The 26,104-nt window shown below is 45.6% G+C and overlaps 1 long non-coding RNA gene across 3 annotated transcripts in view; it reads left to right on the top strand.

Annotated features, from left to right (window-relative positions):
* Nucleotides 1-26,104, top strand: part of LOC307189385 — a 217,503-nt gene that overhangs the window by 61,934 nt on the left and 129,465 nt on the right. For all 3 annotated transcript variants that reach the window (XR_013829173.1, XR_013829174.1, XR_013829175.1), the window contains exon 2: nt 16,094-16,220. This is a non-coding gene — a long non-coding RNA (uncharacterized lncRNA). The remainder of the gene's footprint in view (nt 1-16,093; nt 16,221-26,104) is intronic.

The raw sequence follows: 26,104 nt of genomic DNA, 5'->3' as shown, positions 1-26,104 counted from the left end.
TCAATGCTATTTTTGCCTGTAGGCCCATTGGACTGGGAGTCAGAAGACCTGGGTTCTGGTCTCAGCTTTTTATTCTGTTGGTCTTCTGTGACTTTTTTTTTTAAATTAATCTTTATTGGAGTATAGTTGCTTTACAATGTTGTGTTAGTTTCTATCGTACAGCAAAATGAATCAGCTATACATATGCATATATCTCTTCTTTTTTGGATTTCCTTCCCATTTAGGTCACCACAGTGCATTAAGTAGAGTTCCCTGTGCTATGCAGTATGTTCTGTGACTTTTTGATGTACCTGGAACTGTTAGGTAATCGATGAGTGATTCTGTAATAAAGAGAAGCTCTCTGTATTCACTGAGTCAGGCACAGACTAGGTGATGAATCTGTGTTTGTGGGGAATACGAGTGGGGTTCCCATCTCCCTGCTTCCCCGGAGCCCTCCCACCGCGGACACCGTGGACGCCCTTGACCTGGGGGCACACCCAACCCATTGGGCCTTGCTCTGTGCACACATGTATATATATATATTAGAAATGCCTCTCTTAATAATACCTTGAATTAACGCAGGCCTCGTTCATTCCCAGCTCTCATTACCCTCTTAATTAACTCGGCACAGATGGAAAAAGTCGGAATTGCTCTAGCCGAGTTGTTCTGCTAGTTTTAAAATGAGGTGGCATATGGGAGGACGAGGTGGAATGGGCCGGCTCAGAGGGAGGAGATGAGTTTTCAAGCTGTCACCGGAGCGTCAACAAACGCTCCATCTGTCAGTGGTGAGGCTGGGCCGAGGCATCGAGCAAGGGGCTGGCGTTCAGAGGGCCACACGGGCCAAGGCTCAGCAGCCCTGGCTGCCACAGGCATCTCTGGGATGCGGCCCCCAGCACTGGAATGGCTGCTGAGAGTTCTGGGGTCCTGATGTGGGAGGAGACCTCTGCCCTAGACTGTGATGGAAACCTTCCGGGCCCACACTGCTGTTTGGGAGCCAAGGAAGGCTTTTATTCTCCTTCTTATCTAAAATAGTCTTAAGGAATGAATTACATCGACTCCACATGGCCGTCAGAGGGAACTTTCTAAAACGCCCATCACTTTGCTGCTTGACTGTCATTGGCTCTCCACGGCCCTCCAGGCAGAGTCTGGCCCTGACCCTGACTGAAGCCTCATCTCTGCCAGGTCCTCCACTCGCCCCATGCTGCCTGCAGCCATGCTGACCTTCTGTGGTCTTTCAGATGCACAATCACACTCTCTCTTGCCTCTGGGCCTTAACATTTTCTGTTCCTCTGCTGGAACACATCCTCTGCTCATCCTTTAAGGCCAGCTGTGTTAGGTACCCCTAAGAGTCCTTGCTCTCCTTCTGTGTTTCTCCAGCCAAAGTGTTTCCCAAAATACTCTGCTTGGGAATGAATTAATAAATGATTCCTCAGCGACAGCTCATTAAAGGGTGTTTGTGTTGTTTGGGTATGTGTCTCATCCCGCAGAGATCATAGAACCTTAGAGTTCAAAACTACCTTAAAAATCTCTTGGAGTGCAGGCATCCTCTCTAGAGCATCCCAGGCAGGTGGGTGCTCAGCCTTGGCTGGCATACCCACAGGGACGGGGAACTCACTCTCATAAGGTGGGCAGGTCAGATTGTTCCTCCTTTCTCTGGGGTGGGCAGTGACTGGACTCCCTGTGATATGCATGGGAAGAAAATCTCCCCCTCTACCACATGACACTCCTGGAGGGGCTTGACCACAAGGTCTCCCCTGAGCTTGCCACTCTCAGTGACAACAACATGGAAGGTAGCATCCACTGTCAGCTCTCTGACACCCCAGTCAGATGACACAGGCTTGGGATGACTGTTCTGCTTTGTGTCCAGAGGTTTGTGGAGCAGCAGACAGCTCAGACTTTGAAGTCAGAGAGTCCTGGTGCCAAACCCCTCCTCCACTGCTTATTAGCTGAGACCTCAAACAGGTGCCTTAACCTCTCTGAGCCTCGGTTTGCTCATCTGTAAAATGGGGGGGTGAGTCAGATGGTAGTTAAGGTCCCTTGCAGTTGTGACCTGTGAAGTTCCCAGTTGGTTGAATCTCCTGCTTCTGTGTCAGGGAGTTGTTCTGATCTCATCTGGCCTCCAAACTCCTGTCCCTCCACTGCCGTCCCCCTACCGTCGTTCCTGGTTTATTGCACTGACTTTTTGGCTACCTTCACCAAGTTTTCCTAAAATTCAGTTCTGGTCAGGTCATTCCTCTGCCCCGTCTTTATCCTCCCATCAGCAGCTGAGTCATGCCCAAGCTCCCTACAATGGCCTTGTCAGTGTCTCCAGCTTCATAAGCTGCAAACCTTCACTCTCCACTTTCCCCTTGGAGTTCTCCAAATGCACTTTTATTCTATCCCTTCGCACACACTGTTACTTCCACCTGCAAATCCCTTGTCTTTGGCTGCTGTCAGTCACAAACTCCTATTGATACTGCAAAACCCTATACAGATATCACATTTTATTTGAAACTTTCCCATTCTTTCCTTCTGAGACAAAGTTAATGATTCCTTCTTCTATACTCCTTTACATGCATGATCACTACATCTATCACAGTATCTTTGAATAGTCATTCTCCATGGTTTTGTTTCCTCTGTGAATGTCGAGAGGCAGGGACATTCTTATTCCTCTCTGTGTCTTCAGCGCTGGGGACAGGGCCTGGCAGGCTGAAGTCCCCGCCTTTATGACTCGTGTTGCTGCACTTCTGACCCCAGTCTCTTTCCTCAATTTTTTTGAGTGAAAATGACAGCGGTTCTTAATCAGAACTTCTTAATCACATCACATTATGCTTCCGAGATGCTTTTACCTTCAGGAACCCATTGATTCACCACTCTAAATGACTGTAATTACCACAAATGATAAAATAGCAGCTTTCCCAGTTTTCTTTACCCTGGCCAATTTGCATATGCTAATACAGGAACATCTCCCATGGCACCCTCCCCTCCTGCTGGCTCTTCCAAGACAATTTCTGTGTTTGCGGTCACTTTGTTCCACTCCAGCTCAGGGTTGGATCGGGGCAGGGAGGAAAGATGTTTCCAGGAGTTCCTAATCCACCCGAGGAATGGAAAAAAGAAATTTCCTGTCATTTAAAGTGTAGTAAATACATCCAGTGAAAACTTTCCGCTGCCTTTGGAGAAGGCAGCGTGGGGAGAAGCAGTGAACTCTGTCCACCAAGAAGCCGGAGGAGGCTGGGTTCAAGTTCTTACCTCCAATAGCCTTGGCTTTGTCCTCTGACCCTCACATTCCTCTTTTGGAAACTGAAAGATTAGACCCACTTGGCAGTTTGCAGTGAGGAAGACTACAATCTCTTTTTTTTTAACACTGTGGTAAAATAGACATTGCAGAAAATGGATCATCTGAACCATGTAAAGCATACAATTCAGTGGCGTTAAGTACGTTCACATTGTTGTGCAGCCATCACCGCCATCCATCTCAAGACCTTTTTCATCTTACAAAACCGAAACCCTCTATCCATTAAATAATTACTCCCTGTTTCCCCCCGCTTCCCTCAGTCGCTGGCAACCACCATTCTACTTTCTGTCTCTATGATTTTGATGAGTCTAGATACTTCATACAAATAGAATTTTACAATATTTGTCCTTTTCTGTCTGGCTTATTTCATTGAGCATCGTGTCCTCCAGGTTCCATGTCACAGTGCGTCCATGTCACAGGGTGTGTCAAAATATGCCTCCTTTTTAAGGCTGATAATCTTCCACTGCATGTATGTGCTACATTTTGCTTACCCATTCATCCATCATTGGACACTTGGGTTGCTAGCATGATGGTCTCACAGGTGAAAATATCGTTTAAAATTGACAGAACAGCACGATTTTAGGAGGCAGAGATGGTTAGCACCGAGAGCTTTTGTGTCACACTTGACTTTAAGCCCCGGCCAGGAGTCTCCGGGATCTTCGCCTCGGTGCTTATCTCGCAGGCTATTGTGAGGGTAGTGATTTAAGGCATGTACAAAGCTTAGCACAGGGACTGACCTGCAGTGAGCGTTCATTCTTTTAGTCCTTTACTCACACCACAAATCTTTTTTTTTTTTTAAAGAGAGAGAGCTCTCTAGTTTTTTTTTTTTTTTTTAGGTGGTGGGGGTAGGAGTTTATTAATTAATTAATTTATTTTTGCTGTGTTGGGTCTTCATTTCTGTGCAAGGGCTTTCTCTAGTTGTGGCAAGCGGGGGCCACTCTTCATCGCGGTGCGCGGGCCTCTCACTATCGCGGCCTCTCTTGTTGTGGAGCACAGGCTCCAGACGCGCAGGCTCAGTAGTTGTGGCTCACGGGCCTAGTTGCTCTGTGGCATGTGGGATCCTCCCAGACTAGGGCTCGAACCCGTGTCCCCTGCATTAGCAGACAGATTCTCAACCACAGCGCCACCAGGGAAGCCCACACACCACAGATCTTTATGGAGCACCTACTATGTTCCAGGCATTGAGCTAAGTGCCTGGGATAAAATGATGTGTATCATGCAGAAGGCAGATCGCAGGAAGGCAAGAAATAATCAGATAAAGTAAAAGAAAGTGTGTGCATCAGCTGATGATACACTGTGGATGGAAGTAGAACAGATGAAGGTGGGTAGTGAGAGCTTGGGGGGACGGTGCTATTTCACACTGGTGAACAGGGAAGGTCTCCTGAGGACATGAGAATTGCAAGGGGAGCCTAGTGAGGATTATGAGAAGTGGAGGAAAAATAGAAAATGCAAAGCCCTGGAGGTAGGAGCATGCCTAGAATTTTCTAGGAGCAGGAACACGTCTGGTGCGGCTGGAAAAACTGAAGATAGAGAGCAGCCGGAGATAAGAGCAGAGAGGTAGCTGGGGGTTAGAGCTGCAGGGCCGGGTGGGCCAGGAGGAGTGAGACGAGCGGGCAGGGAAGGATTCTAAGCAGGGAAGTGGCTGGGGCTGACTCAGGTTTAAAAAGCGATGCTCTGTCTGCTGGGTTGAGAATTGACCATAATGTGGGCAAAGGTGGAGAGAGGAAGACCTGTGACTAATAGTCCAGGCCAGGGATTGGCAAGCTTTTTGAATAAAGCACCAGATAGTAAACATTCGGCTTCATGGGCCACATAGTCTTTCTTGCGATTACTCCATCCTGCCTTTGGAAGGTAAACAAGTGGCCACAGACAACTGGAAGCAAATGCGTGTGACTGTTCCATAAAACTTTATTTATAAAAACAGATGGGAGGCTGGATTTGGCTGATGGGCTGTGGTTTTCTGAGCCCAGCTCTGAAAGATGATGGTGGGTTGGACCAGGTTGGGGTGATAGGGTTGTGGGAAGTGGCTGAATATGGGATATACTTTGAAGGTGACGTCAGCAGGATTTGTTGTTACATTTGGAGGTGAGACGTGAGGAGAAGAATCAAGAATGACTTTAAGTTTTGTGACCTGAGAAATGCCAGTGAGTGAGATGAGAGATTCTGTGGGTGTAACAGTTTTTTTTTTTTTAGAATGGAAGAAGAATTAGGATTTTTGATTTCAAACATACTAATTTTGAGATGGTCCTTAGACAGACAAGGTGGGTGAATGAGTCTAGAGTTCAGGAGAGAGGTTGAGGCTAGAGGTAGGAAATTGGAGTTGTCAGTATCCAGGTGGGATTTGAGGACGTGAAATTGGACAAGGTCACCTAGGGAAGGAGCATGGGAAGAGAAGATAAGGCCTCCGAGGGCCAAGCTTGGGGCACTCAGATAGATAAGGGGCAACCAGCAAAGGAGACTGAGAGGGGTGGTCACTGCAGTGGGAGGAGAACCCAGAGAGTGGGGTGTCCTGGAAGAAAAGAGAAAGAAGTGTTTCCAAGAAAGAATGATCAACGGTGCTATATGTTGCTATTATGGGTGGATTAGTGTCCCCCCCAAATTCATGTCTACCTGGAACCTCAGTATGTGACTTTATTTGGAGATATGGTCTTTGCAGATGTAATTAGCAAAGCTGGATTAGGGTCAGCCCTCCATCTAATGACTGATGTCCTTACAAGAAGAAGAAAGGACACATGAGACACACTGAGGGGAAAAGGCCATGTGAGGATGAATGCAGGTAGAGGGGTTGGAGTGATGCAGCGACCAGCCTAGGAATGCCAAGGAAGGCCAGTAGTTACCAGAAGCTGGAAGAGGCAAGGAAAGACTCTTCCCTGGAACCTTCAGAGGTAACATGACACTACCAACACCTTGATTTTGGATTTCTAGCTTCTAAACTTTCTGTTGCCTTAAGCCACCTAGTTTGTGGTAATTTGTTATAGAAGCCCCAAGAAACTCATATATGTTGCTGATGGGTTAAGTAAGATCAAGGACTTAGGATTTGGCAACATTGGATGACCTTGATAAGAGCTGTTTTCAGTAAAATATTGGGTGGAAAGTCTGATTTGATTCAACAGAGAATGGGAGGAAAGGCATCAGAGACGTGAGTATGAACCATTCTTTTATTTTAAAGGTGAGGAGGAATGTTGGTAGCTAGAGAAAATGGGAGAAATAAAACATGTCTAACATTGATGGGAATTATACAGGCAGAGGCAGAAGTGATGATGCAGAAGAAGGGGGAGAATGAGTGGTGTCCTTGGGGACTGGATTAGTGAACATGAGTTGTGGCTGGAACCTGGGAGGTCATCCAAAGTAGCAGGAGGGAAATCAGTGACCATGGGTGGACACGGTTGATGGATGTAATGGAGGAACTTGTGGTAGTTCTTTTCACTTCCATTGTCTTAGTGAAATAGGAATCAAAGACATCAACTGAGACTAAGGCTGGGGAGGAAGCAGTGAAGGTTTAAGTTGAAAGAAGGAGTGAAATAGCGTTTAAGAGAGTGATTCTTATTAGGGAAATGTAGTTGGATGGCTGGGCAGCCCCAAGGGCCCACCTGAGCTTAGTGGCTGTGGATTCAGAGTAGGCAGAGTCAGCAGGGTTGTGTGCTTCCCTCTTATCACATTCAGCTGCCAGGTCCAGGTTGAAAGCAGGTGAAGAGTTGGACTAAACCAGCAAGAGTAATGAAGCAAGAAACAAATAAGGCGGTTGAGGGTTGTAACAGTTATCTGTTGCTGTGTAACAAACCACCCCAGTACTTAGAGGCTTAAAACAACAATAATCATTCATTTTTTTAGTGAATCTTCCATTTTTGGCAGGGCTTTGGTGGGGACAGCTTGTCTCTGCTCAGCTGGGGTGGTTTTACTGGGGAATGGAGGATCCACTTTTAAGAGCGTGTAGTAGACAGATAATAGCCCTTTAAAGATATCAGGACCTTGTTCCTGGAACATGTAAATGTTACCTTATTTGGAATAGTGGTCTTTGCATATGTGATTAAGTTAAGAATCTTGAGACTGGGAGGTTATCTTGCAGGGGTCCTAAATGCAATTACAAGTGTGCTTGTAAGAGAGAAACAGAGGGAGATTTGACATGCAGAAGAGACAGAGGCAGTGATGCAGCTACACGCCGAAGGACGCCTCAAACTTCAGGCACTGGAAGAGGCAAAGAATGGATTCTCCCCTAGAGTTTCCAAAGGAGTTTAGTCCTTTTGACACCTTGACTTTGGACTTCTAGCCTCCAGAACTGTGAGCAAATAAATTTCTATTATTTTAAGCCACCCGGTTTGTGGTAATTTGTTATAGCAACCCAGGGAACTAATACAGATGGTGATTCACATGGCTGGCAAACCGGTGCTGTCTGTCATCCATGAGCTCAGCTGGAACTGGGCGAAGGGCCTTAGTTCTTTTCCACATGGACCTCTTGTGGCATGGTGGCTGGGCCCCAAGAGTGAGTGTCCCAGAAAAACAAGGCAGAAGCCCTCTCGCTCTTATGCCTTAGCCTTGGCATTTCTTCCGCCATAGTCATTGCACCATGCAGATTCAAGGAGAGGAAACATAAGAAGTACATGTGAAAAAATGGAGCTGGAGGAATCAGGCTCCCAGACTTCAGATTATACTACAAAGCTACAGTAATCAAGACAATATGGTACTGGCACAAAAACAGAAACATAGGTCAATGAACAAGATAGAAAGCCCAGAGGTAAACCCATCCACCTATGGTCAACTAATCTATGACAAAGGAGGCAAAGATATACAATGGAGAAAAGACAGTCTCTTCTACAAGTGGTGCTGGGAAAACTGGACAGCTACATGTAAAAGAATGAAATTAGAACACTCCCTAACACCATACACAAAAATAAACTCAAAATGGATTAAAGACCGAAATGTAAGGCCGGACACCATCAAATTCTTAGAGGAAACATAGGTAGAACACTCTATGACATAAATCACAGCAAGATCCTTTTTGACCCACCTCCTAGAGAAAGCAAAATAAAAACAAAAATAAACAAATGGGACCTAATGAAACTTCAAAGCTTTTGCACAGCAAAGGAAACCATAAACAAGACCAAAAGACAACCCTCAGAATGGGAGAAAATATTTGCAAATGAAGCAACTGACAAAGGATTAACCTCCAAAATTTACAAGCAGCTCATGCAGCTCAATATTAAAAAAACAAACAACCCAATCCAAAAATAGGCAGAAGACCTAAATAGATGTTTCTCCAAAGAAGATACATAGATTGCCAACAAACACATGAAAGAATGCTCAACATCACTAATCATTAGAGAAATGCAACTCAAAACTGCAATGAAGTATCACTTCACACCAGTCAGAATGGCCAACATCAAAAAGTCTACAAACAGTAAATGCTGGAGAGGGTGTGGAGAAAAGGGAACCCTCTTGCACTGTTGGTGGGAATGTAAATTGATACAGCCACTATGGAGAACAGTATGGAGGTTCCTTAAAAAACTAAAAATAGAATTACCATATGATCCAGCAATCCCACTGGGCATATACCCTGAGAAAACCATAATTCAAAAAGAGTCATGTACCACAATGTTCACTGCAGCTCTATTTACAATAGCCAGGACATGGAAGCAACCTAAGTGTCCACAACAGATGAATGGATAAAGAAGATGTGGCACATATATACAATGGAATATTACTCAGCCATAAAAAGAAACGAAATTGAGTTATTTGTAGTGAGGTGGATGGACCTAGAGTCTGTCATACAGAGTGAAGTAAGTCAGAAAGAGAAAAACAAATACCGTATGCTAACACATATATATGGAATCTAAAAAAAAAAAAGGTTCTGAATAACCTAGGGGAGGACAGGAATAAAGACGCAGAGGTGGAGAATGGACTTGAGGACACAGGGAGAGGGAAGGGTAAGCTGGGACGAAGTGAGAGAGTGGCATGGACATATATACACTACCAAATGTAAAGTAGATAGCTAGTGGGAAGCATCACATAGCACAGGGAGATCAGCTCGGTGCTTTGTGACCACCTAGAGGGGTGGGATAGGGAGGGTGGGAGGGAGACAGAAGAGGGAGGAGATATGGGGATATAAGTATATGTATAGCTGATTCACTTTGTTATACAGCAGAAACCAACACACCATTGTAAAGCAATTATACTCCAATAAAGATGTTAAGAAAAAAAAAAAAGAAGTACATGTGAGATGGGAGGTGTCGTTGCAGTCAGTTTTTAGAATGTACTCCCTGCCACAAGGGTAATGCAAGCAGGTGATGATGATGAATGATGTTGATGACGGTGGTGGTGGTGATGATGACAGTGATGATGACAGTGATGATGATGGTGGTGGTGGTGGTGACGGTGATGATGGTCATGGTGAGATGATGGTGATGGTGATGATGATGACAATGAAGATGATGGTGGTGATGATGATGGAGATGGTGATGGTGATGATGATAGTGATGATTGACCATGACTTCTTAGTTGGGCAAAGAGGAAAGTGTGGACATATGGGGTGAAGTGCAGTGAAAAGGTGGCAGAATCAATGGACCTTAGAACCTAGTGAGGTAGGAGAATCAGTGACCTCAGAGTAAGCAGAGCCTAGAGAATGGGATTCTTGAAACTGAGGTTATGGAGTGAGAACTGTTATTGGCCATGATAAGGGACACGGTATAAGCACAGCAGGGAGTGACCGAGGTGTGACTTTTGCATGAGAGGGAGACAGAGAATGACAGAGCAGGCTGTTGAGAAGAGCACTTCCATGGATACTGAAACTAAGTCTGTGTAGGAAAGAGTGCCAGTGAACCAGGAGGTAAAGCCTTTAGGGAGTCAGGGATAGTGACCTGCAGGTCACAAAAAGGAGGGTGCTCTCATATGAGGGGATAAGCTTTAGAGCTGGAGGCTCTACGGGAGGAAGCACTGCTCTGGAAGTGGCAGTGAAGAGTAGAAAGGAGCAATGTGAGTGGCAGGACTGTGGGAGAGAAAACAGGCTCCAGGGAAAGAGTGTCCCTGGGGAGATCAGATCTCACTTGGAGCTAGAAGGTGAATGTTTGCAGAAGTTTATTGTTAGGATAGAGGCAACTGCAGAGGGCATAGGTTTGGGTAGGGATGTAGAGCCCAGTGGGTTTAAGGGTCCTGAGGAGGGGGGATGGTCTAGGAACCCAGGGATGTGGGGGATTCCTGATGTGGACCAAGATAGAGCGTATGATGGTATTAGATTTGGGGGCCTCGGGGCAGATAGCAGTGGTGTATCTGAGCTCTGAGGGCTGGAAGGAAGTGGGAGGAAGGGAGGGGGACCTTGCCAGGTGCCCCAGAGCTCTGTCCATGGCAGGGGGAGGTCAGGGGAGTCTCCATGTGTCCAGGAGGACTTGGAGCTCAGCAGATATTAGTTATTGCCATCTTTGTTATTATTTTCCATCTATAAAAGCTGCTGGTTTTGTAGATGGGGAGACCCTTGTCACATTATGCTACAATTATCCTTTCTCCTGGCTGCCCCACAGAACTGTGAGCTCCTGGAGAGCATCTGGTTGCCTTGGAATCTCCATTACCCAGCACAGCACTTAGCCCAAAGCATTTATCAACCAGCATGTGTTGAATGAAAAAGGCTCAGAGAGGTATACTGACTTACCCAAGGTCACAAAGCCTGGATAAATCACAAGCGCTCCTGATTCTCAGTTTTCTTTGCACTCCTGCAATATCTGAATTCCTCTAGTTCTTGTAACGGTTACCTCCTCCCTTTATCTCTTTCCCTTTTGCCCATTTATTTTTCCGTGAGATCTGGAGCCCTGGCTGGAGTTTGAAGCCCAGAATCTCCATCAGTGTTCAAAGGTTCTCTCTTTTTGCTCATATGTAATCTTCAAAAAGCCCTTTTCTCTCACTGGTGATCTTCCCTGGGGGAATCCTGGTAGGCCCTAAAATAGGAACTGCAGTCTGGCTAAATAGGGCTTTTCAGCTAATAAAATCAACTACTGAGAGGGGAGAAAATAGGGAAAGAGGTGGGTAGCTCTGGAGCCTCTTTGTCAACCTTCAGATCTTGGCATTGGGGGCTTCTTAAGTCCATTACCCTTTGTTAATTTCTCTAGGGTTTGATGGGAAAGGAGATGTAACTGCCTGGAAATACTCTTTAAGTGGGTGATTCACACCTGAAACTGACAGGCTGAGATAAACCCCTTAGGGGAAGAAAAGCATCTTCTCAACCCATCCAAAAAATTTGAGGAGTGGGAGGAGAGGACCCCATGATCCAATGCCAACCTCTTGATCTCAGATTCCCTTCTGAGATGCTGTCAGCTGGGGGCTTTGCATAACCCCTCTTAGAGCCGGGATTTGGAAAGCCGTGTGAGTCGCTGCTCTGTGATCAGCTCAGAAACAATGGGTTTCATTCCTCGATTTTTCCTTCTGAAAACTTCAGTGGCTGGGCAGACACTAAGGGGGCAGATGGAGATGAGTTCGAAATGAGATTATCAACCCTCCCATCGTGGAGATCAGTGTGTGTGTGTGTGTGTGTGTGTGTGTGTGTGTGTGCGCGCTCAATGAATGGATGGGGGATGGGAATATGAGGGAGGAGAGGACACTGAGAGAGGAGATGAAAGAAGCAGGAAGACCAGTAAGGGCCAGCTTGTGGAAGTCCCTCCTCTGGCCGCCCAAGAGAAAGTGCTCATTTCTTGGAACAAGAAGAGGCAGGAGGCGGATGAAGTCTCAAAGTCTTTGGAGAGAATTCGGAGGAAAAGGAATCGATTCTCCTTTTTGGGCTTTCAGAGGGGAGAATTAGAACTAAAGTGGGGCGGATGTTCCAGGAAGACAAAATGCAACACAGTCTGGGAAGGCATTTTCCGTCGTGTCCAGAATCTGCTGCTGTGGAGGATGAACCCCCAGTCCCGCAAAGGATGTAATCAGGTGTGAAGACCATCGGACACCACTCAGGGCACCACACACCTCTGGGGCCATCTAGGGAGCTCTCCTTTCCCCTCACCTCTCTGCACAGTCCATGGGCAAGTCCTGTTGGTGCTATATCCAAAATATCCCAACCCACCTACTGGTCTCATTGCTAGAATCCCAGCCTAAGCCATTTCTTCCTCCTCTTGGACAGCTACAGTGGCCTCTTAACTGATCTCTCAGCCTCCCAGCCTTTTTCTAACTTATGGTCTACTCTCCCCAGAGCATCCTGAGTGATATTTAAAAACCATAATTCAAAAGGACACATGTACCCCAATGTTCATTGCAGCACTATTTACAATAGCCAGGACATGGAAACAACCTAAATGTCCATCAACAGATGAGTGGATAAAGAAGATGTGGTACACATATACAATGGAATACTACTCAGCCATAAAAAGGAACGAAATTTGGTCCTTTGTAGAGATGTGGATGGACCTAGAGTCTGTCATACAGAGTGAAGTTAAGTCAGAGAGAGAAAAACAAATATCGTATATTAACGCAGATATGGGGACTCTAGAAAAATGGTACAGATGAACCTACTTCCAGGGCAGGAACAGAGATGCAGACATAGAGAACGGACATGTGGACACAGAGGGGGAAGGGGAGGGCGGGACGAATTGGGAGATTAGGATTGACATATATACGCTACCATGTGTAAAATAGATAGCTAGTGGGAACCTGCTATAAAGCATAGGGTGCTCAGCTCGGTGCTCTGTGATGACCTAGATGGGTGGGATGGGGGAGTGGGAGGGAGGTCCAAGAGGGAGGGGATATATGTATACATATAGGTGATTCACTTCATTGTACAGCGGAAACTAACACAACATTGTAAAGCAATTATACTCCAATAAAAAAAATCCCTTATAAAAAAGATAAATTGAATCTTCCTGACAAAAACAACAAAAAAGAGGAAATCAGATCATCTTTTAAAAATATAAAAAATCCTCCAGTGGCTTCTTATTGCTCTTAGAATAAAATCCGAACTCTATCATGGTCCGTGAGACTGTGAACTATGTGCTTTTGCTTTCCTCTGACCTCACCTCGTACCACGCCCCTTCAGAGTCCCATCTTTTCTCTCTTCCCATCTCTAGGCCAATGCTCTTAAAGGTCCCTCTGCTTGGTATTCTCTGCCTACGGATCTTTGCATGATTAATTTTTTTCTTCTTTTTTAGGTCTCAGCCTTCCTTAGACCCGCTTTTGGAATTAGCTCCCCCGCTTTTCTCCACTTCAGCTACTCTGTTTATCTGGTTCGATTTTCTTATTGCTTCTTGCTATTTGGAATCATCTCGTGAATGCGTTAATTTGCTTGTGTATTTTCTGTCTTTTGTCGTGAAAATGTGAACTTCTGGGGAGCAGAGAGCTTGTCTGCTCCATTCATTCCCTGGGTGCTGGGCAGGCAGAATGCTCTCAAAACATACTTGTGGGATGAATGAGTGAATGAATGAATGAATGAGTCAGACACACTTGGGTCTGACATCTGGGTTTACCACCTACAAGCTTCTTTAAGCCTGGCATTCAAAGCTCTTGATACCAGGCCTCATTTTGTCTTTCCAATGTTATGCCTCTTGGCTTTCAGCGTGTTAAGTCCTCTGAGGCTCTTGCCTACCCTATTCCTCTCAGTCCAGCTTAAACTTCTCTTTTAGTGCACTAATCACTGGGTCATCAGTGCACAAGCAATTAATGTGCTAATTATAAAATGGCTCATTTTATTCCTTAAAGGGTACTGACCTCAGTTTTACTAGGGATGGGCTTCCAGGAGTCACTTCAGCATTTTCCTCCTGTGTTGATTTATCTTTCCTTGTAAAAAAAACTTTCAGGGCAAAAAAGAGAATTTTGTCTAACTCTCACGACGGAGGGGGAAATCAGGCCCAGAGAAGTCAAGCCTCTCATCAAGGTCACACAGCGAGTCAGCAGCAGAGTTGAGATTAGAAACCTTGGTTTCCTCCACACTACGGATTCGGCTGTAATGAGCGGGTGGCTGAGCTCAGTTGGATTCAGCCTGGGCAGGAAGACCACCCCCAGTCTGGTTTGGCTGTGCCCCTGGGCACAGTGTGAGTAGCAGCAGTTGGGGGCCATTAGGGGTGTGTGGGTCCCTCTTGCTCACACCCCCATCTACAAACATTATCCTTGGAGGCAGCCTCAGCTGGGCAGTGTACCCAGGTCACTGTTGCACGTACAAGCTCGCATGCTCTGTAACCTCCTCTGAGGCTTCCCTTCTTGGAAGGTCTGGACTGAGCTTTCCACCAGGAGAGTGGGAACAGGGCTGAGTCCCTGAGGGTCCTATCCAGGCTGATGGGATCCTGGGTTCAGCCAGTTTTGGGGGGTGGTGATTCTCAAAGGGAGCAGTGCTGCCCCCTGCAGGGTATTTTGGGTATTTATGCGGGTGTTTTTGGTTGTCTGGGGAAACTATAAGCAATTAGTGGGTGGAGACCAGATTTGCACAGTATATTGCCTGCACCAGAAAGTTCCACATTACAAAGAATCCACTTGCATCTTTCTGAGCAATTTTCACATCTCATGTAAATGAAAAATCTGTTTATAGTTTTATATATCTAGAATTATCTCTCATATCTATCATATACACTGAAGTTTCCAGGAATGCAACTACTGGGTAAATCAAGGGTAGACTGTACTTTGTTTTGTTCAAAACTTTACCAAGAGTTGTTCACCATTTCAGAAAATTATACTGTGGATGGCAAGGCCACTGCTGAACTTAAGACACCGATACATTCCCCCATGTCTCAGTCTGTATTTTTAGTTATAAATATAGAAAGGGGCTTATTTAGCCCTTACTTCAAAATGTCAAATATAGAGAAAAAATGTCAACAGTATTCAGTTGAATATTGTCTTAAGTCTGTTAAATCCCAACCTGCTTTTTAGAAAGAGGTACAGACATCTTACAGATTTATGTGTCTTCCCTGAAGCCACGTGTGAGCAATTATTTATTGAAATATGTATTATTTTATTATCTCCTTTTCTTTGTCTTCAAAATATACTATATCATTGTCTTTAAAATATATTATAGTGATTTTAAAAATTATATAGGTAGGTTATACTATAACCTACAGGTAGTATACCTACCTATACTAGTGTACATACTATACTATACTGGTTCATCATAGTAAAGGGGATGTTATAAAATAATTGCTATGAAAGGGGGATTTGGTTCTAAGAGAATAATAAAGCCTGCTGTCTCACCTCCAGGGGCAGACATCTGGTTTGTCAATACCACTTAAATCCTGTCTTCTGAATGAAAAATCTTCTAGTTTTTTCTTCCGGGAGCCCTGACTCACATCCAGCTGTACCATCTTTATCCATTCATTTACCTGTTCAACACAGATTAAGACCTGCTAGGTGCCAGGAACATTGCTAGGCAACTGTGTACATCGTCTCATTTAATCCTCATGGCCACCCTGCAAAGTAGGTGTTACTATCCTTCTCTTGCAGACACAGGCCCAGGTCCCAACGAACTTCCAGGTCTGTGGAGGAGACAGACAAGCAAACAGGCATTTAGGGTCCCGTGTGCTCACTGCTTTCTTGGGGGAAGCATGGGACTGTGGGACCCAGAGGATGGGTGTCTAAGCCTCTTCCAGAGGGAGGGAAGGCTGTTATAAAGGGGGGTTCCTGACGGCTCAGTATCTGGGCTCAGTCTTAACAGATGAATAGGAGTTGGACAGAAGAAGGAAGCAGTTCTGGGCTGGCGGGATGCAGTGCAAGGGTTCAGTGGCAGGAATTAGCCTAGCAGGCCTGGAGTACTGCATGCTGTTCACACTGGTTGGAGGCCCTGGTGAGTGGGGAGAATGAGAGAGGAGGCTGTGGGTAGGGAGGAGGCAGCCTCTGGAAGTGGTGCCTGGGTTCCCTGGGTGCAGCCCTGAAGATCTCTCACTTTGTTCCAAGGGCAACGGGGAGCCACAGAAGACTATATACAGTGGAATGATGCAGTCAGTGTTGTGGCTTGGAGTGATCACTGATGTCGCAAGCTGGAGAATGATGGTGGGGACATGGCTGAAGACTAAGAGACCAGGTCAGAAGCTCTTAGCACAATTAAGTAATTCACTAATAATGCAAATATTTATTGATTATCTCCCATACTGCAGTCACTGCCTGAAGTAAGAAGCTCCCAAAGCCCAAAAAGTCAGAAGTCTGGCCTCTTAATTCCTCTGAACCCAGTATGAGCCAGAATTGTGACATTAATTAGGTGCCTGGGCCAAACCCACCCCGTGGTCTTCTGGGTGACCACTTAGTTATTTACAGTGCTAACCCAATGACCAGTTCCCCCAAAAAGGCAGCAAGAAAGTCATTGGTTCCTGTCTGAACCTACATTTTGGATAATTTATTATTATTCTGAAACATTTTCTAATCGACTATTAATTAGCTGAGGCTCTGAGTAAAAGATGAAGATATTAACCTGTCATTACACAAATGTGTGTTTGCATTCATCCCCATACAATGCAATCATCAGTTCTGGCGGCTGAGAAACAGCCACTACGCTGAATAGAGTTCTCCTAGGAAGGGGAACATGTTTGAACTTAAAGGCCAGTTAGTCACAAGGGTGATGCAGGGAAGTGCAGGTGTGTAGGTGACTGGAGATGTGGGGGGAAGGGGGATGACTAGATATATGATCCTTAGGGAAGGAAAGGAAGATCATGAGGCTGGAGCAAATGACTGAGTAAGCCCTTCTGGTTAAACACTTCCCGCTTGCTCTCATTCACTCACTCAATAAACATTAAATAGCATTAACCATATAGTGTGGAGATCAAAAGAGATGCAGCCCCTGTCTTCATGGAGCTTAGAGTTTATTGGGGGATACAGATATTAAACAGCTAATTAGACAAATGATAATTTAATTACAATTGTGATAAATGCCATTAAAGTAAAGTTCAGGATGGTGTGAGAGGGAATCACCATTGGACCAAATCCTATTTGGAGTGGGCTTCCTTGAGAAAGTGATGTTTGAGATGAAACTGGAGAACAAGTAGGTGATGGCAAGGTGGGGTGAGGGGTGCAACAGAGCAGAGGGAACTGTGGCTGCAAAGACTCAGAGAGGGATCACACAAAGCGGGCCAGCCAAGGTCAAGTGTATACAATGAACAAGGCATGAAGCTGAGTTCATTTGTATCATTTGTATCATCAAATGAACTTATTTACAAAACAGAAGCAGACTCACAGACTTAGAGAACAAACGTATGGTTACCAGGGAGGAAGGATGGGGGGTGGGGGGGAAGGGGTAGTTAGGGAGTTTGGGATTGACATGTACTACACACTGCTATATTTAAAATGCATAACCAACAAGGACCTACTGTATAGCACAGGGAACTCTGCTCAATATTCCGTAACAACCTAAATGGGAAAAGAATTTGAAAAAGAACAGATACATGTATATGTATAACTGAATTGCCTTGCTGTACACCTGTAACTAACACAACATTGTTAATCAACTACATTCCAATATAAAATAAAAAGTTAAAAAAAAAAGACATGAAACTGAAAGAAGGGGCATCTGCAACCTTACTCTCAAATGATGCAGGCAGGAAGAGAGGGCTTTGCATCAGGGCTTCTCAAATATTTTGACAAATAAAAGGGTCAAACTAGACTGTTTAAGTGGATTTACTTATATATTTAAATCTGTAACTAGGTTATATTTTGAGTGTTAACTCTGATTTCTTAACAGTGGTTGTCTGGGAGTGGTCTGTTGAGAAGGATTCTGAGGCTCTCTCCAGGTTAACAAATAGCATGATTGATTAGTGATGAATGTTGTGGGTAAGAGAAAGGAATTGGTAGCTTACAAGATCATTAATTGCTGCCTTATTTTCTAGCACTATTAACAAACCATCCTAAAAGTTAGTGATGTAAAACAATCATTTTACTGTGCTCCATGATTTTGTGGGCTAGGAACTTGGATGGAGCAATCTGTGACTTGTCTTCTCATTCTCTTGACATTGTCTTTTGCAGAGCAAAAAAGTCCAGCATATCAACTGTGTCTTTCATTGATTGTGCCTTTGGTGTTGTATCTACAAAGTCATTGTCACACCCAAGGCATCTAGAATTTCTCCTATATTATCTTCTAGATGTTTTATAGTTTTTTACATTTAGGTCTGGGTTAATTTTTGTGAAGGGTGTAAGGTCTGTGTCTAGATTCATTTTTTTTTTTCATGTTACTGTCCTGTTGTTCCAGCACCGTTTGTTGAAAAGGCTATTTTTGCTTCATTGTATTGCCTTTGATCCTTTGTCATAGATTTGTTGGCTATTTTTATGTGGTTCTATTTCTGGGCTCTCTATTCTGTTCCACTGATTTGTCTGTTCTTTTACCAATACCACTCTGTTTTGATTACTGTAGCTTTATAGTATGTTTTGGAGTTGGGTAGTCATCCAACTTTGTTCTTCTCTTTCAATATTGTGTTGGCTGTTCTGGGTCTCTTGCTCCTCCATACAAACTAAAGAATCATTTTGTTGATAACCAAAAAAATAACTTGCTGGGATTTTGATTGGAATTGTGTTGAATCTATATATTGAATTAGGAAGGACTGACATCTTAACAATACTGAGTTTTCCTACCCATAAACACTGACTATCTCTCCATTTATTTAGTCTTTCATTCATCAGAGTTTTGCAGTTTTTCTCATATAGATCATGCATGTATTTTGTTAGATTTATACCTAAAGTATTTAATTTTGGGGGTGCTAATGTAAATGGTATTGTATTTTTCAAATTCCGCTTGTTCATTGCTGGTATACAGGAAAGCAGTTGACTTTTGTATATTAACCTTGCTGTAATCACTTATTCGGTCCTTTTCTGATGACAGACTTAGTAATAGGTGTGAGGTTATATGACACCAACAGCTCTATACATTTTAAAAGCAGCTGTGTGGGTTCCTGTTTGTTACTTGTTTGTTGTTTTTGGTGGTATGTGTGTGAGACCTAAGAACAAGTAAACAAAAATTCTAATTCCTAAAACATATTTTAAAGAAGGCAAAAAAAGAATGAAAGGGTTTTCAGGAAAAAAAATGTTTAATATAGCCAATAACTTAAAAACGACTCTTGAAAGAAAACTCTGCCCTTCTTTTGTGGTTCTTTTAAGAGGCAGCAGTGATACTGACACGTTCTCAAGCAAACTCATCGTGAACACCTTATATCTGCCACAAAAGATACCCACAGTTTCTGGAAATGAATCCACCTGAGGGTGTAGCTGTCTTAGGTTAAGCTTCTTAGAGACAGACTCTGAGAAGGAGCTTTGCAATGAGAAGGTATTTGTTCAGTTTAGCTCTTGGAAATGACACCTGGCAGAAAGAGAGAGAAGCAGGATTGGGCAGAGACCTCAGCTCATCCTGTAGGAAGCTCTGGAGCTAAGATGGCCCTTCAGAGTTGTTCTTTTTTTTAAATATAAATTTATTTATTTTTGGCTGTGTTGGGTCTTCGTTGCTGCACGTGGGCTCTCTCTAGTTGCAGCGAGTGGGGGCTACTCTTCATTGTGGTGCACGGGCTTCTCATTGTGGTGGCTTCTCTTGCTGCAGAGCATGGGCTCTAGGCATGCGGGTTCAGTAGTTGTGGCTCGCGGGCTCTAGAGCGCAGGTTCAGTAGTTGTGGCGCACAGGCTTAGTTGCTCTGCGGCATGTGGGATCTTCCTGGACCAGGGCTTGAACCTGTGTCCCCTGCATTGGCAGGTGGATTCTTAACCACTGTGCCACCAGGGAAGTCCCCACAGTTGTTCTTAATCAAGGTAAGGGGACCAGATCTTTGTGGCACCTCATGGAAGTGGGCTGCTCCTGGGGAGGGCACATCACTTTGGGTGAGGCAGTTTGCTTTGGCTAAAGGCAATTCCTGGAGAAGGATGCTTTGTGGGCCTCCAGTAGCCCACACTCCCAGAGGAAGCTAGGGCCATGAGTGCCTTGGTCCCAGAGGGGTACATGGGAGGCACATCACAGTGTCTACTATAGCTGTGGAGAGGGTCTTGCCATGGCAAGGCAATCTTGGCAGATCTACCCTCCATTTGGGAAGAAACTAACAGGAGTGTGAGGCTCATGAGGAAAAGATACAGGTCTGGTTTATCTTTCAGTTGAATTTAACCCCACAGATTCTAGAATGAGAATGCCCAGGGAAATTTTCTTTTTCTTTCTAGCATAAATGAATGAATGAAAGGATCTGATGAAAGAATTAAGTCACGTTGAAGATTTTTCTGAAGGACACAGTTTTCTCGTGGAAGGAAAAGCAATCCAAATGTGTCAGTTCTGTTTCTAGTACCCATCAATTCTTGTTTTATTTTACTTATCCATTTACCCATTCATCACTTAGCATTTATTGAGTAGCTACTGTATTCCAAGCCCTGTGCTAAGCACTCTGGATGCCAGGCACTGAGGACCTCAGAGGCTACCAAGGTGAAACCACGTCACCAATAAAAACGATTCATCGTGGAGCTTCAAAAGAGATACATAAAGATCAGAGGGAGCACTGAGTGGGAGAGAATGACGTCCTGGGGAGTGGTATCCTGCAGGAAGGATATTTGAATAGAGTTTTGAAGTATGAGTAGGAGTTTACTGGCAGGAAAAACAATTCTTATATTAGTATTAATGCACCCATTCCAATCCAGGCCAATCCAGGCTGTTTTTTTTTTAACCGGTACGTGGGCCTCTCACTGTTGTGGCCTCTCCCGTTAAGGAGCACATGCTCCAGACATGCAGGCTCCGGACACGCAGGCTCAGCAGCCGTGGCTCACGGACCCAGCCGCTCCGCGGCATGTGGGATCTTCCCGGACCAGGGCAGGAACCCGTGTCCCTTGCATCGGCAGGCGGACTCTCAACCACTGCGCCACCTGGGAAGCCCCAGGCTGTTTTATACTTTCACTGCGTTTTGTACTTTCACTTCACTGTTGAGTGAAGACACAGAAAGCTTTGAGTAGCTTTGGGAATGAGGTGATTCGGTCTCAATCAACCTCTTAGGCTTTCGTGGCAGTAGCACAGGCGACCTGTGGAGAGGAATGTGCTTTACATGGAATAGGTTTGGTTTAGCTCACGTGTCCCCTCCTGCACTGTATTGCTCTTCTTCAATATGATTCAAGCCCAAATCACTGAGGACATAGATTAAAATTTCACAGTCATTAAAGAGCCTCGTTCTTCCATCCGTGCCTTTCCGCCAGGACTTAGCATCTAATTAGCCAAACATTCATTATCCAGGGAGTTCCAAAGTTTCCAGTGTATGCATCGACCCAAAAAAGAAACCAGCATCATATTTTAAAAGTCATGGTTGCAGTTGTTTTTGGTGAATTACCAGTTATACATTTTCCATCTGTGAGTATTTTTCTGGAGTACCACCTGTTTTCTCCCTACTTTGATAGTAGAGAATCCAACAGATCGTATCTCAGAATAAATGCATTTTATCTATAGTAGTTTTCCACATTTTCAGCAACTTTTTAAAAAAAATCTTACAAAATAATCTTCCTTAAATACAAACTAGCTTTAGAGCTACAAATAGACATGGACACTTAAAAAAATTGTTTTTTTCAAATCTCTCATGAGAGCCCTGGGGAATCAATCCAGAGAGAGAAACTCAAAGTGACAGTGAAGATGATGAGAAATCCGAGCTGGAGACACATCTTGTACTAAGGGCACTTTGATAAACTCCAGAAGAGAAAGGGAGCGAATGCTCAGAGCTGTGAGAAATCCTGTCTTTGAATCCGAGGGACCTGGATTTCAAATTTCCTCTGTGCTCCTTGTTGAGACCTTAAATACGTTACTTAGTGTCTCTGACTCTGTGTTTTCACGTCTATAATAAGGGGATAATAATGCTCACTGCAGAGTTGAGGTTTGATGAAATGATGCCTGATTCATCATACCTGCTTGCTCAGTGTTAGTTTTCTTCCTGTTCAGGTCGCTTGCTGTGCAGGGTTCCCACGTGAAAACTTCCCTCTTCCCTCTCAGCAAGCAGCTCCCATTGGATAAGAGCAAAGGCTTCTGGGATTGCATTTCTTAGAAATGTGCCAGGGGGTATCTAAAGCCCCAGAATAAACAGAGCATCTTTGGGGTAATTCAGTTTTATACTTCGGCAACTAATTTCTCAAGTAAAAATAAACGTTCATAGACTGTAATGTAGATGGCAAATTCCATGTGTTTCATTTAAAAACCCCCAATTCAAAAGAACCTCTTGCAGGGTGCAGTGGGTGGTGCCTATGGGGCTCTTTGGGGCACAACTTTACGCTCCTCTGGCTTTAGGGATGTATGGTTCAGGGGAAGGGTTTGGAAGTACTGCTTAGGAGTTGCCTGAAAGGCTCTTGGTTATTTTGTCATCATCACATGCCTTCCAGGGGAGAATCAAGAAAATTGTGTCATAGGGCTTCCCTGGTGGCGCAGTGGTTGAGAGTCCGCCTGCCGATGCAGGGGACACGGGTTCGTGCCCCAGTCCGGGAGGATCCCACATGCCGCGGAGCGGCTGGGCCCGTGAGCCATAGCCGCTGAGCCTGCGCATCCGGAGCCTGTTGCTCCGCAACAGGAGAGGCCACGGCAGTGAGAGGCCCACGTACTGCAAAAAAAAAAAAAGAAAATTGTGTCATGGAGTTGTAAAGGACCTTTGAAATACTTTTGATCATTTGTTTTGACAGGTGGGTAGGAGAAAATGTGCAACACTGTAGGACGGATGGTCCTTAAAGAAAGCATCTTAATCTTGCACTGAGTATGGTGCTCTTGAAGGCAGCCCTTTCTTAGTGCTGGATCGTTAGGGTGACCATGTAATTTTTCATCCAAACTGGAACAGTTGAGAGTGAAGGAGGGTACGATTAATAATTACGCTGAGACGACAGCCACAAACCAGGATGGTCCGGTGGTGCAGACACAGAGTAACCCTATGCCTAGTGTCTATTTCCTTGATTCCAAGAGCCCATGAATCATATGACACATCATTGATTTAATAACAGCCTTTTGGAAGCCAAAGGAAAAAAATTATGCACATCAATCATAAGATGATGCTCATTTCAGAAATGTCCAGTATAAATGAGTTAGAATTGAGAAAACTTCTGTTTTTCTACTTTGGGAAATTGGCAGTTCTCCTTTGCATGTTAAGGCTCTGAGAGTGGAGGAAGGGGGAAATGTCTTCACTTGGACGTAACCCATGCTTCATGGAGCATCTGTTCACATGCCTCTGGGACTCCTAGGTAGGCAGGCTGGGTCGTGCTGCATAGGTAACTGGTCCACTCTCCTTTTCCACGTCCGTCCGTGCCCACGGGGCTGTCCTGCTTCCTCCCTTCTTATCAGCCATTCCCCTGGGCTAATCACAGCCATCAGCATCTTTGAGAAGGTCAACTGAAGCTTCATGACACATTTAGTTACTCACATATTCATTCATTCATTTTGTACACTCACTTGGTACCTTGTGTCAGGAACTTCACTGGGCAGTGGAGATGTGGAGGAAAGAGACCCTCTACTTGCCTTCGAGGGGCTCAGACTCTGGCTGGGAAGGTAGCCACATAAACAGGAAATCACTACCTGGGCTGATAAAGAGGTGGCGGGTCTAATCCAGGTGATGGATTAGATAAGGGTCTGGAAGAGAAGGAACTAGAGATTGATGTCGAAAGACGAATGGGGTTGTCATGGGGAAGGGGGTGAATGCCTTCCTGGAAGGGAGCTGTGATTTGAAAGAGTACATCCCATATTCACTATGGCTGGAACATTGGTGAACTTGGAGGTGATGGCCTGAGGCTGGAGGGTTTGCATGGGTGTAGGGTACAGGCTTTTAAGGAAAGGAGAGACCAAGTCAGATTTACATGTTAGGAAAAGCACTGTGGCTGTCTGTTCTCAGAGGGGGATGGATTGGAGAAGGCCAGGCTAGAGGGCTGAAGACCAGTCAGGAGGTACTGGGTTAGACTAGTCTCACTAGACTCATAGGAGAGTAGTCTAGGTGAAAAATGATGACACTTGATAAGGCAGTGGTGAGCCAGTCAGAAAAGGACCTCTTAGAATTGCTACGTCCCCCAAGAATTCACCCCATGGGTACACAGCATGGGGAGGAGTGAGTACCTTTGTGCAAACGAGTAGACAGGTGCAGCCCTGGCTCCGTCTTTTCCTTCGCGTCTCAGCTGAGTGCCTATGCTTTGGGTGGCCTTCCCTAACGAATCCACCTAAAATAGGTGTCCTTGTCGTCTGCCCTCTCAGCTTCTCGTGGTTCTTCTCATAAACCTGAGACTATCTGCCACCATGTGACTTGCCTGCCTCCTTGTGTGACATGTCTTCCTTTCTAGAAAGCACCACAAGGACAAAAATGGCTTCTGCCTTGTTCACCGCAGTGGCTCCTGCACTCAGAGACAGTGCATGAGACATATTAGTAGCTCAGCACATGTTTGCAGAATGAATAAACGATGTCTGGATTAACTGGGGTTTTGAGCAGCTCTCTGAACTTGCCCCCATCTCTAAGAGCCTTTGAGTTTACCAATATTTTATCCATGGAGCAGTGAAGACCCACCCCAGAGCCATGAAACACAAGAATGGAAATCCCTCCAGGTGGATGAAGAGGCCTTTTCCCCAGACACCATGAGGCTGCCTTGGAAGACAGTGGGTCTGCCTGCCTCCCCCCAGGTCCATTCAGGGAACTGGAGGTGGTTCCTTCCTCCCGGGGCTCATACCCCATCCGAGACACAACACGGACCACGCTGGCTCCGTGCCAGCTGGGGTCTCGGGAGCGGCCTTAAATCACGCAGCTTTCCCGAGGCGGGAGCGTCACCAGGGCCCTGGTCAGAGATCACCGGGCACGTGGCCGACCTCCTACATCGCCTAGCGCCGTAGGGCCTCCAAGGCACCTGGGAATGCTCACTCCAAGGGCCTGGCTGCACGGGGGTTTCGGGAGTAATTGCCCTCATCTGTAACTTTCCTTGCGTGCAAGAGGGCTGTCTTTCCCCTTCTCCATTCTCTCCCCTTCTCATGCTATTTTTTTTCCTTCCCCTTTCTTCCCTTCTTTCCTCCTCCTTTGTTTTCTAGGAGGGAGTGGTGCTCCTGTTGTCCTTGTGTAGAAAGATGCAGTGTGATCAAGGTGGATAAACCAAGGCAAGGGATGGAGGATGCACTCAGCATCGCAGAGCGTAAGGGTGGCAAACCCAGGAGAAAAATCCATGGGGAAGTGACACTGCAGAGAAGTGGAGCCAGGCTCCTGAACACGCGAGGTTCTCTGGGAGAGGCTGGGGGTGGGGCACATGAGTGTGGTCTTGGGAAGTGACACTGCAGAGAAGTGTAGCCAGGCTCCTGAACACGCGAGGTTCTCTGGGAGAGGCTGGGGGTGGGGCACATGAGTGTGGTCTTGGGAAGTGACACTGCAGAGAAGTGGAGCCAGGCTCCTGAACACGCGAGGTTCTCTGGGAGAGGCTGGGGGTGGGGCAAATGAGTGTGGTCTTGGGCGTTGGACAGACCTGGCTTTGAATCCTGGCTCCCTCTGTTACTTGATGAGACACTGGAAGGAACTTCACAGCATCTTGGGAAGAGGGCAGACTCTGGGGGCAGTCAGGTATTGGTCCGAATGCCTGTCCTGCTTCTTCCTGGACCTGACCCCCTCTCTCAAGCTTCCCTTTTCTCTTTTGCTGGTAGTGGGACAAGAACAGTGAGCCCTTCACAATGCTGTGGTGAAGTGTGAAGGCAACGACAAGCGTAGAGGTGCTTGACAAACTGTAAAGTGTCCTACAGACAAGCGATGGCATCGATCACGGTCATTAACCTCCATGAACGGCACCGCATGGACTCCCAAGGGGCACACAACCCAGGAGCATCTTCCCCCAGAGCTGCCCCTGCTGGAGGAGGTTCTGGTGCTGGGTCCACTGAAGGGAACCCCAGATAACCGCTCTTTGAAAAATCAGATATAAAGTGGGGAGAGGGGGAAAGAGAGATGATATGTCCTTGGCCACTTGCCATCTGGATGAGGCAGTGGGAGCTTGGGAAAGAGGTCC

Source organism: Stenella coeruleoalba, assembly GCF_951394435.1.
Source record: "Stenella coeruleoalba genome assembly, chromosome: 7".
Taxonomy (NCBI): domain Eukaryota; kingdom Metazoa; phylum Chordata; class Mammalia; order Artiodactyla; family Delphinidae; genus Stenella; species Stenella coeruleoalba.
The sequence above is the reverse complement of the archived record's forward strand: the minus strand, read 5'-3'. Positions and strand labels throughout refer to the sequence as shown.